General features: G+C 34.8%; 1 pseudogene; it reads right to left on the bottom strand.

Annotated features, from left to right (window-relative positions):
* Positions 1-6,126: 6,126 nt before the first annotated feature.
* On the bottom strand, positions 6,127-6,259 carry LOC113630263 (uncharacterized; annotated as a pseudogene).
* Positions 6,260-6,591: the final 332 nt, after the last annotated feature.

Raw genomic sequence — 6,591 nt, 5'->3', positions numbered from 1 at the left:
TTTAGAACTGTGAAAAGGGCATCATCTGCTTTTAGAAACAGAGTTGAATAGTTTTATTTTCTACTTCTTAATTTACAGTTCTATTATTCACCTCTAAATACCTTTATCTATTTCTTAGTAGCTTGCTCTTAAACAACATGTTCTACCATTCTCACAAGCAATTTGATTTCTCTTTTAGTTTAAATAGAAGCTGGTTGACATTAGATGCAAAATATCTACTATGTCAATTGTCTAATATTTTTCCTTGAAGTGGAAAGAGTAAGATTAACGCACACACACATATACACACACACACACACTCAGAGCTCTAAACAGCAACAACAACAACATATATATAGATATAGATATAGATACAGATACCACCAGAAATCTATTAGGATTTGCTGTGAGATAAAACTCTAAATGGCACTGCATCCAAACTTTCTGCGCAGGTCTGCAGATTTTTATGCATTATTCAATTCATTAAAAAAAACACCTTAGAATAAAAAGCAAACACAATAGAAACTAAATGAGATAGTCACAGAGAACATCAAAAATAGTAATTTAATCTCCCGTACAATATTAAGCTTGTTCAGAGACTATTTTCTTTTGTTCTTTGGATTCTCTTTCGAATCTAATTCAGTTTATATATGGATATGTTTATAGGGAGTGGAGGGTAGAATTAATTATCCCAAACATTGTGCATCCACCCCTCTAATGTTTTTCATGTTAACACACGAATCTGTTATCTTCATTACTATTATACTGCACTCAGATTACAGCGCAATTAGAGATCATTAACCCTCTCCTTTATAATCAGCAATTTTCACGGGCCACAGATATGCATGCACCTCTAATATATTCCTATGTATCTTACACTTTCATTTACCAAAGTGTCAAAACAACTTTTTTTACATCATTGCTATGTGTTTTAGTTTCTGCAAGCTGGCTGTTAGAAGACAATTATTTCTCCTAAATGGCTTTCCCCTCGATCTGGCTATTTTTTTAAAGAAAGAATAAAACACTGTAAAAATCAGAAACTTTGGTCCCACGCCTTTTATTTTATGCACAAAGAAGCTTATTTATGTACGCCATCATCACACTGCAGAGAAAGACACACTGGCTCTTTATTATTTCTTCTGTACTTTATACAGGAAATGTGTGGAGAACAGGTCTTTCCTGAGGTATTATACTCATGTGCTTTAAAGATTAAGAACGCTCAGTATGCCAAAAAAAATGCTGTATACGAAAACATGTTTTATTGATTAATTTACCGAAATTCAGTTAAAGTTTCTTTCAACTTAATGTGCTTGTATATATAAACTTGTATATTCATATTTTGTAGTGATGTGATTATCTGGTGCTACAATTCTAACGTCTAATAGCTTTTATTCTATTTCAGTTTATTTTATGCTTTGCCAGAATGTGCTTACGGAAGACATTCTCAAGCATGAAAATAAATTATAAGCAGCTGGCACATAGCTATTCTTTAAATTATAAACTTCCTAATTTTTAGGGACCTGTATTCTTTGTCTCTTTCACTCCTCCACGTATCAAAACCCAGGGAATATTCGGTTGTTTTGTATGAAAATGTAGTTAAGGGAAGTACACCCACTTCTTCTGTCTCATGCTCTTTAACTGGTCTCTCCTTTGCACTCACTTTCCTCTCCAAACTATTTTGCACAAGGCAGCCAGGGTGATCCTTCACAAACACACATTTGACCTTGTCAACTCCCTGCTTACAAGAGTGTAATTACTTTCTATTGTCACTAGCACATTGCTTTGAACAGACTATATAATCAAAAATACCTGCTGAATATTGCATGCCCCCAGGATAAAGTCCAAACTCTAATCTGTCTTCACTTACGTGTTTGGTGACCTTTTGGCTTCATTACTGATCAATCACCCAGTGTCACTTAGGTGACATGAGGCCATTTCCATAATATCTAGTATCAGATGACAGAGAAGAGATGAAATAATTCCTTCAGCATTTAAATATCTAAGCTCAGAAGTGACACCTGTCACTTCTAATATGTCATCGCCCCAGAGTCACATGATTCTTCCTAAGTGCAAGAAATTGGTGGCGTCGGAAGTACAGTCTCCATGTGCCTCGAAGAGAAAAGAGCCAAATATCAGAGAACACAGCACTGTGGGCCACAGGGCCTTATCCATAACAGGAATTTCATAAACTCTTAACGAGACATAATCAAGATTCATTAGACTGCAAAAGATGACACAGAAACACTTTGGCAAACAAGGGAATTAACTAGTTCTTGTGCAAAATTTCAAGAAAGGCAGGGGTACTGATTGACTTTATGTTTCAGAAACATAGACTTTTCCATTTTTATATATTCCTACTGATTTCCCATCTCTACCCTCCCCTGGTTCTCAGCCTTATTTCTCAGACTGGTCTCTGGCACAGCTGTAGAGGTGGAATTGTTGTCAAGTCCAAGTTGAACATTCCCTACTTTCCCAATTGAGTCTTGCTCTCTCTTCGTTTCAAGTTCAAATACATTATTGAAGGACTCTGGTTCCCAGTTTAGCCTCCTCGGAGTTGGAATAATATGTTCCATGCAGCTTGAACTTGAATGAAAAACACTTCTTTAGGCCAATCACCACATCCAGAAAGTAGAGGTTAAGCACTGTACAACTTACTAAATCCTTATTACCTGGAACCCTGAAGTAGTTTCTGCCCTTATAATATAACAGTGACTATATGAATGGACAATGGCCATCTCATGTGTAAAAATAGAACACTGACACAGAACCTCTGCAGCAATCAGTTTAAACCACAACCTCTACAGCATTTGGCCCCAAATAGTAAGGAACTAGTTGATAACTGACAGCTTCCCTGATCTTTGCCCTCCAGCTCCAACTTAGGCCCAACCACAAAAAGCTAATTATGAGTCCTAAACAGTCACACAGGATGCCCCACTCTGGTTAGCCCACCCCCAGATTCCCTGTGCCAACACTCCAATCAGGCCACATGTGAAGTTTTCTTTTCTTTCCACTATAAACCTTTTCCACTCCCTGCCTGCCATGTAGTCTCTGCGAAATGCAAGTGTTGGTGGCTATTCTCTTGCTATATCAAACTCTGATAAATATCTTTTACTTGTTCTCATTTGGGAGGTTTTGTTTATTTTCACCACCATTAAGGAGACTTTGCAACAACCCTTAAACTAAATACACTTAATTATGCGAAGCCTTTATTTTCTACCTAAATAAAAATTCTTTTGAACCATGTTACCAAAGAATGCCCCCTTTGTGTTGAAAACTTGTGGTCGCTACTAAATTGGTAGAGGCTTCTGCTTTGCTTATTTATTGTCCTTTTCCATTTTTGTACTATCTTATGGGTTCCCTATTATGATAAAAACATTATTTCTCCAAGGTGACACAGTATATTTAAACCCATGTTATTACTACTTATGAGGTTGTTTTGTGATTTACATGTCATATTATTAGCAAACATGCATTAATCTTAACCTGATTTTTTTTTCTCCCTCAAGGATGAAATACAACCAAACATATATCTGATAGTGATTCAAACTCTCATCTTGTCCCGTCAGACCTGTCTTAAGTGACACACTTTTAATTAATAGTTTCTACCTTGGAAAAAAGAAAGGTAATCTTGTTTTGGATGAGCTATTACTTCGGAACACTCAATCTGCCTGGATTGTTGAGTTAACTCTTATAACTGGAACATGCATCCTAGCCTGAGGCAGAAAGAGAGAGAAACAAAAGAGCTAGAGGGAGCACAACAGAGAGAAAACATTTATAGAGATAGTATTAGAATAGTATTAGAATAGACGGGACTTTTTTTTAGTACCTACTAACCATATCAAGTGATGGAAGGACTTATTTCCCAAGCATATCACTTTAATGATTTTGCATTGTTGTCCTCTGCTCTGAATAATGATTGTCCTTATAGTCTGCAAAGTATAGAAAAGGCAGAGAAATTAAATCATGTATTAAGACAAAAATTACTTGACCTTTCAGAAGGACTCCATCTCCCTTGGTCTGCAATGCTTCCCTAATGTATTTCTTTTCCCCCATAGGCTTTCCTTTATGAAATTGTTTCTGGGTGACCTGTGAGATGGGACCTAGTTCCACCACTAGTCAAGTCTTCAGTGTTGTGTTCAGTTACTACAATTGATGTAACCCAGAGATTGATGTAACTATCTCTTAATGTGACTATCTACATATCTATCTTAAAATTAGAATTCAGAGTTGAGATGATTGTTATAAGGACATTTCAAAATGCATTAAATTGAGATGATTGCTATAGGGACACTTCAAAAGACATTAAATTGAATTTTAAAATGAATTTGGAGACTTTACTTTACAGAAAATAAAACTGACTTGGTTGGTTGAATGATTTTATTTGCCATTTAGGCTCCTAATTTCAATCTGAGGTCTGCTAACCCCTGGGATTAAGAGAAAACTTTATGAAGAGCATTCTGACGAGGTAAATAATTTTAACCAGTTTTCAGGTGTCAGATTCGAATAACTGTTTCCTAATTCTTGTTGCTCCTCTTTCCATTCTTTCCTTTAAAAAAAAACCTTTCTCCCACAAGGTTTCATTTTTCAAAAGAGAAATGTACTTCTCAACCTTCTTAAACTTGACTCTGATGTATTGTCTTTGGGCGTTGAAATCTCCAGGATGCAAAACAAAGGGGACAATTCAAAACATTCATCTCTATTTTAAAAAGTAGATGACTCCAATAGCTAGGTAACAAAACCTTTGACAAATAAATTTTTTATGTTTTTATATTGAATTCTTTCAAAAAATTGAAGAAATATCTAATTGAGTTGTCAGTGGACACATGACTATAAATCAGTTTTTATGATAAATTACTCTGCAATTTTTGTCATAGGTCTTGGAAGGAATTCAAAGAATTGAGTGACATAAAAAAGCCTCTTCTCTCATCTCCTTATTTCTGAGAATAAGATTTCTCAGAGCTTAAATCTCTAAAAATGAGAATATAGAAATATAGAATCTGATGGTCACCTTCTAACAGTAAGCAAGATTTATCTATGGATACATGAATTTATAATAAAAAATTTATTGAGATGCAATTTCCCAAGAATGCTTTTAAAAATAATTGCATTTCAAAATCTACCCAATTATTACTTGTTAAAAATTAAACCAAAACATAAATTTAGTTTTATTTTTAACAAATAATAATTAAAATAATAATTTTAAAAATGCATAAAACTATACAGCAACTGAAAGTTAAAATTATTATTATTTTTGTCCATGTGATCAATACGTGGCTTTCAAGCACTAAATCAGTAAATACAATTGATAACCATTCTGCAGGGAAAGCAGTGCCATGAACTCTGGGGCCGTTTGATTTAAGTGGCCCAGGAAGGCTTGCGTGATGGCCATCTCAAAGATGGCAGCACTATATCAGAAACAAAAGTCTCTTCCATTTCTCTGAATTCCAAACCTCTAGGGTTTTATAATTACTGAAGAAAGGCAGAGGAACCTTTAAAATAACAGAGATTTAATTTTTCCACAAAATAATTCAGGCAGGAACAGAGCCACATTTAATGTTTATTTAGGAAAGTAAGTGAATGTGGCATTTTTGCCCTTGAGCATTGTGAAGAAACTTCATAACTCTTAATACCCAAGTTGCCAGCTTTCCTATATCCTGAGGATCGTGACAGACTTTCTCAGTGTTGATGGTTTCATGTGGATTTACCTCACCCCTATCAGTAATGAAGTACTGTGAAAACTCTGAGATGGCAAGAACCACCACTTGTAGATGCAGAGGGTAAGAATCCAAGTGCCATCAATGCAGATATCATCTTTTAGATATCTTTTTTTGAGGGTCCTTCTCTTTGAAATTTCACTTGCTTTCATAAATGGTTAACTGGGCAGTGGTTCTATTTTAAAATGTCCTCTTTTCATCTTTCCAACGGAAAGATTTTGAAAGTTGTCTGAAGCTGACATTGTAGACATTCGCATTTTAATAGAGATGCCTTCTTCCATGAGATTTTGAGTGTCTTTTTAAACAAAAATTGAAAAGCATTGTCTGTAGTTCTATATTTCTAGTAGTTATTTCATTGACTGAGAGCATCTAATGTGTCATACTATTCCTGTGTTCATTTTTATTTTATATAGCTCTGTGGAAGGATCGACTGTCATTTCTAAGGTAGTGAAACATTGGATATTGATGTGTACCACTGTTATATCAATGCACTTGTTTTCAATTAGCAATAATCACACCTCAGGTAAACCTCATTGGCTATGCTTATACTGCCCCTGTACAAAGCTTCAGTGTATTAGATTGTAGAGAAAGAAAGCTATGTGGCATAGAGCTAAGAACAAGGATTGTGAATATAAATAGCTCTAGGTTTGAATCCTGGTTCTGTTGCCTTCTTTAACCATTTTCTGTAGATATCTGGTTAATTGTTATGTAATCGATACTCTATAATTTTAAAAGAAATATTAAACATTGTTAATTTGTGAAGATTAGATCAATGATTTTTATTCAGATATTCTGGCTCTAGGTCATTGAAAGTGGTGGGAATCAATATGAAACTGTGATAGTTTTGAAATGTTGTTATTTTATAATGAGACTAGATTGATAGATAATAAATCATTCC

Source organism: Aethalodelphis obliquidens, unplaced genomic scaffold, assembly GCF_003676395.1.
Source record: "Aethalodelphis obliquidens isolate GAN/ISIS:26980383/991018 unplaced genomic scaffold, ASM367639v1 scaffold29, whole genome shotgun sequence".
Classification (NCBI taxonomy): Eukaryota; Metazoa; Chordata; class Mammalia; order Artiodactyla; family Delphinidae; genus Aethalodelphis; species Aethalodelphis obliquidens.
The sequence above is the reverse complement of the archived record's forward strand: the minus strand, read 5'-3'. Positions and strand labels throughout refer to the sequence as shown.